Source organism: Nilaparvata lugens, chromosome 10 (genome assembly GCF_014356525.2).
Source record: "Nilaparvata lugens isolate BPH chromosome 10, ASM1435652v1, whole genome shotgun sequence".
NCBI lineage: Eukaryota > Metazoa > Arthropoda > Insecta > Hemiptera > Delphacidae > Nilaparvata > Nilaparvata lugens.
In genome coordinates this window covers 1,919,595-1,933,163 of record NC_052513.1, presented here as the reverse complement: position 1 = coordinate 1,933,163, position 13,569 = coordinate 1,919,595, and the positions used below count along the sequence as shown (strand labels likewise).

The following is a 13,569-nucleotide window of genomic DNA, read 5'->3' as shown; positions in this document are numbered from 1 at the left end:
CGGTGTGCACGTTCAATATCACTCACAAGCAAATGAATCCGCATTTTCTTATTTATTATTTCTCTAATGAACTGTTCACTGTCCTGCCACGTTTCACCACGATATTCGCTTATACCAAAAAATAACAAATTTGAACGACGGGAATATCCTTCTAGACGATCCACATATGAATGAAGTCGATTATTTTCTTCTTCAAGATCCCTGAAATCTGCCTTCATTCTTGTTATGTCCGTTTGTACACCCGTAAAACTAAGTTGAAGATTTTTTAGCGAGTTCTTTATTATTTCCGGTATCATATTTATCACTACCTGAATGCTGTCCAACTTGGCACATATATCGTCTATGTTGGTAACTGGATCCGACGGACCTGGATTTTGTTCCACTCCTCCAATCAACAGCAACAACAGGATAACACTCAATACAGTAAACATATTTAAATACAAATAATCACCATAAGGTTCAGTGATCGGTGATTGGTAATTCTTACCGCTGCTTCTATGAAGTTCTTGAAGAATACCAGTAAGGAAATTAAAAGAATATTTGATGACTGATTATCAGTAACCATGTACCACTAGAGAATAATCAGGACCAACTATAGTTGTTTCTAGTTGATTCTTAAAACGCTCGTCGTGAATACAAGTATTCACCAATATACCCTTTCAAAATTCCTTAGAACTTACAACGCCAGTTCTTGAAGCTCTCTGGATCCTTATATGATATAACTGGAACCTTATTAATATAATTTCTTAATATACTTGTTCTGGCTGATAAATGAATATCATCAAAGGATGATAAATATTGAGTGCTCTGAATAAGGTTAATATTACTTGATTCAATAATTTTAAATGCTGCAAAATATTTGTTGATATTAAAACAGCTCAAACTGTATATCACGAGATGAACTAGGATAAAATAAATTTCTACGATTTGTATGCTGACATAAAACACAAAATATATTCCCACAAAAAAGATGTGCATAAGATATTCGATAAATCTATAATTCACTTAAATAATCTATTCCTAAAATCTGAATAATTATCACAGGCTTTGCTAATATTCACAATAGTGAGTTTCAAATTCATAAATATATTATTTTTAATGCTGATATTTAGACTTCCAGTCAATACAAAATTCTGCCAATAAAAACCTGTTCGGTCTATAAGTTTGATATGATATACTTGGTTCAATTAACAAATTTATAATTAATAAATTAATATTCAAACATGAGATCTCAGGGATTTATATGAATTCGGGCTGTGCATGGAAGTAAGCTTCCTACATATATTAAATAAATTTATAAAATGTTCTTATGGACTATGTGATATTGTTCAACACGTGGTGACTTTTTATTTTAATTCTAATTAATTGGAATAGCGCTTTTTGTTTTAATAATTACCCCCACTGAACGTAGAAAAAACGAAAAAACGAGCTCGTTTGGTTTGACTTATCACTCACTGACTGAAGTTCTAGATGTTCTCGTGGATTGAATTAATTATTTCCAATAATTAATTGGGTAGGCTCCTTTTCGTCACTGCTGGGCTAACGCGTGATCCAGATTTTTATAAGTTTCTTTCGAATTAAAGCTGTTTTTATGGGAATCTTTACAATTACGAACTCCTTGACAGCACTGAGTTCACAAATAATTAACATTCAACAAACATACATTACATTTAAAAAAGGGGTTTGGCTTAATAGTTCATTAAAAATTTTTAAAAGGAAGAAGAAAAAAACCTAAACTCCATGTGCATCCTCTCGGGTTGGGATCTTAAGCCAGAAGAAGGAGGTTTTCAGAAAAATTTGCCTCTTCCTAGAATAATTCTGTAAGCTACTCTCTGATTGGCCTTCAATTTAATAGACTCAATACAATTGGTTGCCTTGGAATCAGGGCTTCCTCGGCTTTATAATAGAAAAAATTAAATAAAAGAAGTTTTTATACAAATATATGGAGTGTTTATCTTAAATTGAATTCATAAATAAATCGTAACATACGATTTTAATAGATAATACATTTAGTTTTTATATGAGTTTTGTATACTCTTGATTTATCATGCTTTTTTGGATTATAATAAATATTTATACAGAAATAATAGTTGTTTGTAATTCTACACATCGACTTCCTTTAGTATACATAATATATCCTTTATGAGTGAATTTTATATGATTCAACCGGTCATATGGGTTGATCGAATAATCAGCTGATTCGTTCAGTATTGGTTCTGATAATTATCGATTTATCCAAGATCGACTAATTCTTTTCAAAATGTAAACAAGTAACTCTAACCTCAATGTTCATGCATTTTATTTTTTTTTATAATCCGCCAATAATAAGTATGCCGCTTTATAATTTTTTGATCTTACCAATGGGTTCTCATAATTATTAAATCACAATAATACATGTTTTCTTATCGTTGTTGATAATGCTATTACTCCTAATCGTTAATAATACTTGCTTTGAGTTGATTTACTCTTTGGTAGGTCTAACCTTCTTTCCAATTTTATAGTTCTATTACATTTCATTGGCTCATTTAAAAATATTTGGTGGTTTCAAATTACCACGTGACACAAAACGCCCTCTGATTTCTGATTTAAAACGACAATTCGAGAATATAATATAAATTTTATGATCCAGTTGGTTTTGGATCAGAAATCATACATGTTACAAAGTCTGCTAATAACTCTACTGAGAATCCTACCTCCTAACAATTCAACAACATATACAACAATAAATAAATTCAATTCAAATACATACGCCTTACATCGGCCAATCTCCTTCTACACACAATACACAATATAAACTATCTCCTCCTCCATACATAATATAAATCTTTTTTTTTTCTAATCCATGCTCCGCCCTCAGGCCAGAAGCACATTTGAACGTTGGTGCAAAATCATTGCCAACCTAACAAACTGGTAATTCTCCGACTTGCAGAGTATAATATATTTTCTCCCTCAACATAGAACAGTGACTTGTACATTTTCATTTCATTCTCTTGCAGAATTTGGGCTTTGCTTTCATATAATGGATATTTTTAAGGATAATCTTTGGTAGGTTTTATCAACAAGAACTTCTTATTCATCTAATACATTGAGACTTGGGATTAATGCTTTTGGTGGTAACTATGCGGTTTGATCATTTGGCGGATAATTTTAGTGATTTTCTTAATTAGTTTATACATAAATAATAATAATATAATATTTTTATAATATCTCTACATGTAATTCACATTTATATGACACTTGATCTTCTTATTCGGGGTATCAACTTTGATGATTTAATAGGCATTGACTACTCTGGTTTTCGTAGTAGACAGCTGGTTTACGTTGGCTTCAGTTCATCACTTGTCGCCATCTTGATGTCTCTTCCTGCTACATGAAGGTAAGTTGGCTTTTAACATTAGAAGTTATTTATTCTCTTGTTTCACTAATAAGAAAGGTGTTAAAAATGGTTTCTAAATTTTTTATTTCTTTATTTTCAGGTGTTGTTATTCAAAGTGGATACTCGTCTGCTAATTAAGTTTATTGTTGGCGTTCGTCTGGTATGTATATCTTGTCAGTTAGGTCCATGAATCCAAATATTATTGTTTATATTCTTATCGCTTAGTGTCTCGATAATACAGTTTGAGATTAGATTTGGTTTGCTGCTGTCAGGTTGTTATTTATAGATGAGGCTGTCCTGATGATGATTTATCTTTCATAAATATAAAACCCCGGTATCTTGTATACCTTTTCAAACAATTCTTAGCTTCCTTAATGGTAATATATTTCAGTCCATTCTTTTTCCAATCATCTTGTAGTCTTAATGCATTTTTCCTCTCACTTTCATTTAATATTCTTGGTTTCAGTTCGTTATAAATTAGTAGGCTCACAACAATAAACATTTTATAATATTACCTTTCCCATCATCAATAATAGATTCTTTTAATAACAACAACATAATATTTTCCATCATACCTACAATGCTGTCCTTTATCCATATCACAGCCATAACAAATAGTATACAATATATCAGAACATTTATCATTTCTTTAACAATATAATCTCTCAACATATAATAGTCAGGTACTTTCATTTTATTAATATAACTCCTTATTTCTCTCATTCCTCTTAAATGCTTTCCATTCTTCATTAGTTCCCACAAGTAATCCAATCCATTGTTATCATCCATGCATGTTTCCATATTTGTTTCGTAAGCAGCTCCATTTTTAATCCATTTATTAGGTCCGTTTTTCCGGTCACATCGCTGATCTTCTGCTTTAAAGCGAATGTGCCGCGGATGCATGCCGTCGATCTCCGGTCCTCCATCCTGGTTTCGGTCCGGTGTCCTCCTCGGGCGTTTGAAACGTGCATGCGGCCGGTAACCTCTCTTCCGGGGCCTTCTCTGTCGTTTTCTCCGGTGGGCCTTCCGGAGTTGGACTCTAGGGTTCGCTCCGACGTCGTCCTGCCGGTCACACTTTCGGCTTGCTTTGGTAGCGGTTTGCTCCTTGAACCTAGTGTGCCGCGGGTGAATCCAACGATGCTTGGGTGGTGGCTGCTCAAACCGGGTAGGTTGTGGGGTTATTACATGCTTGCATACAGGTTCGGTGCATGTAGGCGGTATTTCATTTTCAGATTTTACTACCTGTGATTCCTTAATTATTTCTGTGTTGATGCTGTAAAATATTTTCGGTGGTGGGCTGGTTACTGGTGGTAGTTCTTCGGGAGGAATAGCAGACTTAATATAGGTTGTTTTTTGCATACCGAATTTGATGCATGTTTGATATCTTTATTTGGTGGCGGGCTGATGCGGTGGTGGATTTGTTCTGGTGGTTGATTTACTGTAGGTTTTTGTTGGTCTGTTATTATTGTGCATGCCACTGTATAGGATGTGTTTAGCCTATTGCTATTTTGATTATGATCGTCCTGATTGTGAAATTTATATCCTGTTTATCGTTTCTCTTCCATGACGTCTGCTGTCATAATGTGCTTCTTTGTGATACCGTTTATTATTGTAATATTGGGATCTGTTCCTGGAATTATTTTCAATGTACTTTGCACTTTGCGCATTTGCTCCAGCGTTTGCAATATAATTTTCACTATTATAATTTTTTTCTGAAATGACTATTATTATTGTTTTTAGATTGAGTAAAATTTCCTGCTTGTCTATTTATATAATTTGGCTCAGAAGTAGCTGACTGGATACAATGTAAATGTTCTATCAATTCTTCACAACTGGAAATCGAAGATACTGCCAGTGTCATACGAACATTGAAAGGAAGCTTTTTTGATAATATGTGGACCAGTGATGAATCAGCTAGATATTCGTCTAACTGATAGTTTCTATTCATCAAATCTGTTATAAAATCAGTGTAGGATTGTCCATTTCTGCTATCATAAGTGCATAAAATAATTTCCGACAATGCGTCCATCTGTTTACATTTACTCCAATACTGTTGCAGGAACTGGGAGATGAAGTCCTCCAGGCTGTTGATGTCTCGCATCTGGCTCTGGAAAAACATCAGTGGCTCGCCAAGTAGTAGACTGGACAGTTGGAAACGCCACATTAACCAAGAGGTGGGTGTCAGTTCTTGAACGGCTCTTATTTGGTCCACAAATGGTTTGGGTTGCATGTGACGGTAGGAATTATCAAATTTTCCAAGATTTTGGAGAGGTTGAGTGCTATTTACTGGTTCAATCGGTATATAATGTATTCTGCTGGCTGGAATATTTTCCATGGATGTCGCTAGTCTGGAGACTCTTTCCTCACTTGCGGTCCATTTATCATCTATAGTTTTTATGTTCTCATTCACTTCGCCATATAATGTGGTTATCTTTAGTTGTTGTCCGACTACGGCATTTTCTAATACATCGCATCTCTCACCTGATTTCGCCCCCTCCACCGTTAAGTTCGCTATACCTGTCAGCACGTCACTTTGTTCTTTAGTTATTATTTCCATTCTATTGACATTTTCACCCATCTTCGATTCTATCCCACATTTATTTTCTAATACCTTTTCCGTTGTAGCTTCTATGATAGTGGTACCTCTCTTCTCACCTAATACGTCTACCTGCTCCTCAATTTCTTTAGGCACTTCATTCAGCTGATCGTTTAGCTGACACGCAACATCATCAATATGGTTTTCTAGGTCGTTTATGGCCGTAGATTGCTTGTCTATTTTAATGTCTCCTATGTTTTTATCCTTTCTTGTAGGACCTTGGTATTTTCCTCCAATTGATCCAGGATGGCTTTAGTAGCTTTAGCTTGTCCTGCTAAAATTTGACTGCATAGGAGTTTGCATTCGTTTATGAAATCTTTCGTCATGAAATTGGTAGTATAACCGACTGAAGAATCTAATGTGGTGTTGCGCTTTTCTAGGTTGATGGCTGCGGACGATGGCTGGCTAACCACATCGGTCGGCGACTGGTTCATGGTGACGATATTATGGAATACTTCAAGTAAATAGCCAAGTCTCAGGAATATTAAAATGGATTCAGTGATAGTGCCTATTCTGGATAAAATTGTGTTGTGTTAAAGTTACAAGTGTCATGTACATATATTACAAAAAGACCTTCGAGTGCTACAGGTATGACTTCTGACATAGATAAATTGTAAACACTAATATAGTTCTTAAAATTTTAATTAGGGTCTTATCCTCCTGAATAACCACAGTATTATAATGCCTCAAATAACCTATAACCCTGGTCAGCATACAATGTCTAGATTCAAAGATCAAAATCAAATTTTTACTATAACTTTTATGGAAATTTCCATCCAATTTTTTTTTCTCTATTATGAGAATTATATTATCAAACTCGTGTGATACAGTTTGTCTGTATTCATGCAGCTTGAAAAATTTTAATTTGAAGAGCGACTCAATTATTTTAGCCAGAAACTTACAATAGATCATCAGATATATCTTGTTGAATTGACTTCAGATTATACTTCTTGCAGCTTTCAGTTTTGTCAATAATTTCATTAATCATTGATAGTAAGATTGAGTAGGTAAGCTTTTCATCACGCCCCACGTTGGGCGCCATTGTGTGAAGTTGTGCTCCTGGGGGGGTTATCTCTTATGATAGATTCCCACGTTATGAAGCTATTGTGAGAAGTTGTGGATTGTAATTCCTTCACAGATAATACGATGTTTCTGGTATTATAGGAGCAGTCTCTAAATTCCCTCTTTTGCGAATAAATTCACAAAAAATTAAGGCCTTCCGGCTCGCAAAATTACTGGGTTCAAACCTCAGCTCTAGCTCAGTGGTAGAAACATGAATTTTATAAATACAAATAATCACCATAAGGTTCAGTGATCGGTGATTGGTAATTCTTACCGCTGCTTCTATGAAGTTCTTGAAGAATACCAGTAAGGAAATTAAAAGAATATTTGATGACTGATTATCAGTAACCATGTACCACTAGAGAAAATCAGGACCAACTATAGTTGTTTCTAGTTGATTTTTAAAACGCTCGTCGTGAATACAAGTATTCACCAATATACCCTTTCAAAATTCCTTAGAACTTACAACGCCAGTTCTTGAAGCTCTCTGGATCCTTATATGATATAACTGGAACCTTATTAATATAATTTCTTAATATACTTGTTCTGGCTGATAAAATGAATATCATCAAAGGATGATAAATATTGAGTGCTCTGAATAAGGTTAATATTACTTGATTCAATAATTTTAAATGCTGCAAAATATTTGTTGATATTAAAACAGCTCAAACTGTATATCACGAGATGAACTAGGATAAAATAAATTTCTACGATTTGTATGCTGACATAAAACACAAAATATATTCCCACAAAAAAGATGTGCATAAGATATTCGATAAATCTATAATTCACTTAAATAATCTATTCCTAAAATCTGAATAATTATCACAGGCTTTGCTAATATTCATAATAGTGAGTTTCAAATTCATAAATATATTATTTTTAATGCTGATATTTAGACTTCCAGTCAATACAAAATTCTGCCAATAAAAACCTGTTCGGTCTATAAGTTTGATATGATATACTTGGTTCAATTAACAAATTTATAATTAATAAATTAATATTCAAACATGAGATCTCAGGGATTTATATGAATTCGGGCTGTGCATGGAAGTAAGCTTCCTACATATATTAAATAAATTTATAAATGTTCTTATGGACTATGTGATATTGTTCAACACGTGGTGACTTTTTATTTTAATTCTAATTAATTGGAATAGCGCTTTTTGTTTTAATAATTACCCCCACTGAACGTAGAAAAAACGAAAAAACGAGCTCGTTTGGTTTGACTTATCACTCACTGACTGAAGTTCTAGATGTTCTCGTGGATTGAATTAATTATTTCCAATAATTAATTGGGTAGGCTCCTTTTCGTCACTGCTGGGCTAACGCGTGATCCAGATTTTTATAAGTTTCTTTCGAATTAAAGCTATTTTTATGGGAATCTTTACAATTACGAACTCCTTGACAGCACTGAGTTCACAAATAATTAACATTCAACAAACATACATTACATTTAAAAAAGGGTTTGGCTTAATAGTTCATTAAAAATTTTTAAAAGGAAGAAGAAAAAAAACCTAAACTCCATGTGCATCCTCTCGGGTTGGGATCTTAAGCCAGAAGAAGGAGGTTTTCAGAAAAATTTGCCTCTTCCTAGAATAATTCTGTAAGCTACTCTCTGATTGGCCTTCAATTTAATAGACTCAATACAATTGGTTGCCTTGGGAATCAGGGCTTCCTCGGCTTTATAATAGAAAAATTTAAATAAAAGAAGTTTTTATACAAATATATGGAGTGTTTATCTTAAATTGAATTCATAAATAAATCGTAACATACGATTTTAATAGATAATACATTTAGTTTTTATATGAGTTTTGTATACTCTTGATTTATCATGCTTTTTGGATTATAATAAATATTTATACAGAAATAATAGTTGTTTGTAATTCTACACATCGACTTCCTTTAGTATACATAATATATCCTTTATGAGTGAATTTTATATGATTCAACCGGTCATATGGGTTGATCGAATAATCAGCTGATTCGTTCAGTATTGGTTCTGATAATTATCGATTTATCCAAGATCGACTAATTCTTTTCAAAATGTAAACAAGTAACTCTAACCTCAATGTTCATGCATTTTATTTTTTTTATAATCCGCCAATAATAAGTATGCCGCTTTATAATTTTTTGATCTTACCAATGGGTTCTCATAATTATTAAATCACAATAATACATGTTTTCTTATCGTTGTTGATAATGCTATTACTCCTAATCGTTAATAATACTTGTTTTGAGTTGATTTACTCTTTGGGTAGGTCTAACCTTATTTCCAATTTTATAGTTCTATTACATTTCATTGGCTCATTTAAAAATATTTGGTGGTTTCAAATTACCACGTGACACACTCACAAGCAAATGAATCCGCATTTTCTTATTTATTATTTCTCTAATGAACTGTTCACTGTCCTGCCACGTTTCACCACGATATTCGCTTATACCAAAAAATAACAAATTTGAACGACGGGAATATCCTTCTAGACGATCCACATATGAATGAAGTCGATTATTTTCTTCTTCAAGATCCCTGAAATCTGCCTTCATTCTTGTTATGTCCGTTTGTACACCCGTAAAACTAAGTTGAAGATTTTTTAGCGAGTTCTTTATTATTTCCGGTATCATATTTATCACTACCTGAATGCTGTCCAACTTGGCACATATATCGTCTATGTTGGTAACTGGATCCGATGGACCTGGATTTTGTTCCACTCCTCCAATCAACAGCAACAACAGGATAACACTCAATACAGTAAACATATTTAAATAAAAATTCGTCCGAATTCCACTTTTCACAACCGAATTCATTCGAAATACGGAAATAACGGCAAACAAACCTATGCACGCCCGGTACTGCTCTAACGAAATCATTATCTGAAGATAAGACGGAGCTCTTTCAAAATCGCTTCCAATCGCTTCCAAAGCTCGATAGCAACCTAAACATTTTATTTTACTTCATGCTATTATTGATCATTGATCCTTATCAGTGATTTTGGAATAAAAATTTCATTAGGTTATTGAGTTTGAAAACGTATTTGTTTTGAAAACAACTGGAATAATAATTTGTTATTGTTATATTAATATGTTGAATATGACATTGATTGATAACATTCAGATTGGAATATAAATTCCAAGCCAATCCTTGAATTATTTTTCTTGAACATTTTTAGGATATGTCACATTCGTAAAATGAGGTTAGTTATTACGCATAATTCTTATACAATTTTATTGCAAAATAAACTTGCAAACTATAAATTATGAATCCAGATGGACTAATGCAAATAATTTAGGTATTCCATGACATCTATTTGGCTTTTCATCTACTCCAAAACAATAACTGAATTGTGTTTGCTCAGTTAAGTCTAGAACTTAAATTTAAACCCTACCCCAGTCGAGGGTTTAAAATTACGCTGTTTCAAGTTCTGGACTTAACGATTTTTAATAAATTCTCGACTCGGAAAGAGGCGAGAGTCTAATTCAAGTCCTGGACTTATAAGCCCTTCACTCAGAAAGCGAAATTATAGACTCCAGGCTCTAACGTGATCTCTAAGCTCCAGAGTCTATTTGAGTCCTCGACTACGTTAACGCTCTGACTCGGAAAGCTAATTTTCTGACTCCAGAGTTTAAAGCAAGTTAAAGTCTAGAACTTAGCTAAATGCCAAGCTCGGAAACCGGCCCTAAGAAGTACTGACTAGCTATTGAAACGTATCCACCCCTAGATCAACCAGCCAATGGAGGTAGCTGTGACTGAAAGGTTCAGGATTTATTGTGAGCTGGTCAAATGCAGTGGAGAGCGTGCCCAGTCAATTTCCTAAAAATTTATTCTGATAGAAATAAAACTTCTTCACATTAGAATTCATCTTTCGATGACGTTTTTGTGAGAGAATACACTTTCAAGTTTTGATGAGAAAAAATAATAAGAAAGAATTGTCTATTATCCAAAATGTCTTATTGAATATACTCCCTATTTAATATCCTTTAAATCGTCTTTTAAAGGATACAATAGAAAAAAACTTTACTTGTAGATTGACGCGCAATTCAAAAAGGATCATTCCTTCCAAATTCCATTGACAATTCATTGGAAAAATCGTAGTATAGACAATACATTATACGGACAATAGATTAAATACTATGACAATAGACAAATACTATGACCGTCGTCGGTTTCAGTCGGAGAGAACAGCCTTTGAAGCAGGTATCATTAAGGAAGTTCATAATGAAATTTATGATTTTTTTCTCTTGGAATTGTATTGCCGTGCTTTATTACATGCTGCAGCATCCGAACAAACGTCACATTTGTCAAAATAACCTAAACTAACGCTAAACTAATGATGTATATTATTATTTTCAGCGTTTTTTTTTGCGTTTTCTCAGCTTTATCATGAACAAATGAACAGAAATAATATCCAAATTTAGTGCAGAAGCTCAGCTAGGGTGTGAGAATGTAGTAATAGGAGGACTTTGGGATAACGCAAAAGATACACCTAAAATAAGCGGGTTTTCCAGCGCTTAAGAACATTTCTGGGTTTTCTCGGTTTTAAAAAGAAGTAATAGACAGAAAATGTTCAAATTTGGAAAACAGGAGCGTACAGATTTACGCTCCGCGATCAAGACCAATTCACTTTCCATCAGCTGATTATATCTGTATTCGTACAGAAACGGATATAAAAAGATACAGATATAAAAAGCTTGGCATCAGCTGTTAAAAAATGAATTGCACGTGTTTGCGGCGCATAAATCTGTACGCACCTCAAGGTCCATGTTATACGAGCGCTGATAACTTGACTTAGCAGTGTTACTTTGATAGTGCGCGCTACTAACAACGCTGTGTATAACTTGGTTCAGCGCTGCCAGCGCCGCGTTAACGCCGCGGCAACCGTGTTAACGCGCTCGTGTAACATGGACTCTAGGCAATACCTACTATTACTTACTAAAGTAATAGTAGGTGTAAAAAATGTTCTATTAGAAGAGCTGTGGTATAACGTTAAACATAGCCCAAAATAAGTGTTTTTCTTCTTTTTATCAGCATTTACGAGAGCAAAAATGTTTAAATTGGTACAAATGTTCAGCTAGGGTCTAAAAATATTATGTTGCCCAATATTTCACCGAAGATACGCTTAAAGCTGGCGTTTTCCAACGTTTTTCTATATTTTTCTGTTTCTCATTAATTTATGGACAGAAATTGTTTAAATCTGTTCCACAGGTCCGTGTAATGTTTTTTTTTAAGTTCAGAGTAAGTTGTTTTTCCAGGGTTTTCAGGAACAACTGAATTTTAAAGAGTAAACTTGAGGTAATGGCGGTGATAAATCAGAGGGATTCTTTTCTCCAGTTTTTCATTTAGTTTTCTATGCATATTTCTTCATTTCTCGGAAAATTCATACTTGAGAGAGTTTGATATGAATGTTTTGTAAGTTAACCACGTCATTCCTATAATCACGTATAAGCCTGTGGTACTTTTCTGTAAGTTGTGTAATTATTCTCATTGATTGAATAAATAAATTCCTATCTCAAATTTTAAAGGTCTGAACTGAATACAATAATTTTCATAAGATCCTAACAAAGTCTCTACAGAGATATTTTTATTCATACCAATAGAAACACGATTTTTTCCATCCTGCACTACATAATTCAAATTAAACAGTTCCTGAAAGTCTCTTTTGACTTTTTGATGGAAAGGAGCATGCTCATATGAAAAATGCAGACGAGCGAAGCGAGCCTGCCGACTAGTCTCAAATAGTTCCATCGATAAAACCTATGATATTGTACTTTGGAATTTTTCAATTCACTTAAGTTTTTTATATTATTGCTGCTGGATCCTCCTTGATCCACCACTGCCTGTAATTCCATGACCCCCTGAACCCCGGCAGTGTCAATGGGACTCGCTTCGCTCGCCTGCAGATCCCATTGAAACGGATCTCTCTTGTACATCATATCAGTCAAAAGGGTATTTTGAACTTGCTTCACTCACTTGTTGTTTTGAAATGTGGCTCTTAGATAAGAACATGAAAATATTAACCAATACCTAAGCTGAACCTCATTATGGAGTTTGAACTATTGGTTCTTGAAAAATGTGATATAACTCTTAAAAAAGCTATGAATGACTGGGAAAACCAGGCGTGATTTGAGGAAATCCATAGAGTAAGTGCATGAAATATTATATATGACAGTTTACTCGCAAAAACGCCGGCACTCAGAGCGAGCGTGGAGCTTGGTTGTTGGGTTCGGTGACAACAACCAAGCTCCTTGCACGCTAGCGTCAACTAGTCTCCCCGACAGTAAATCCCCTACTGGTTCAGAGGGGACTAGTTGTCGGGACCGTAGACGACAACTAAGCTCCTCGGTCGCTGACGACAACTAGTCTCCCCGTCAGTAAATCTCCTCTTTCAGGAGCTTAGTTGACGCCGTCAGTAAATCCCCTCGAATGTGGTTTCAAAAGGAGCTTTACTGTCGGGGAGACTAGTTGTCGGGGAGACTAGTTGGCGCGTTCCCGCTTGAAAGCAGCAAAAAATATGGTAGGTTGATGCCCTACGATTGG

At 34.3% G+C, this 13,569-nt stretch overlaps 1 protein-coding gene across 2 annotated transcripts in view; it reads left to right on the top strand.

The window, feature by feature from the left end:
• Window positions 1-13,569, top strand: part of LOC111064306 (secretin receptor) — a 169,742-nt gene that overhangs the window by 73,939 nt on the left and 82,234 nt on the right. The window lies entirely within an intron of this gene.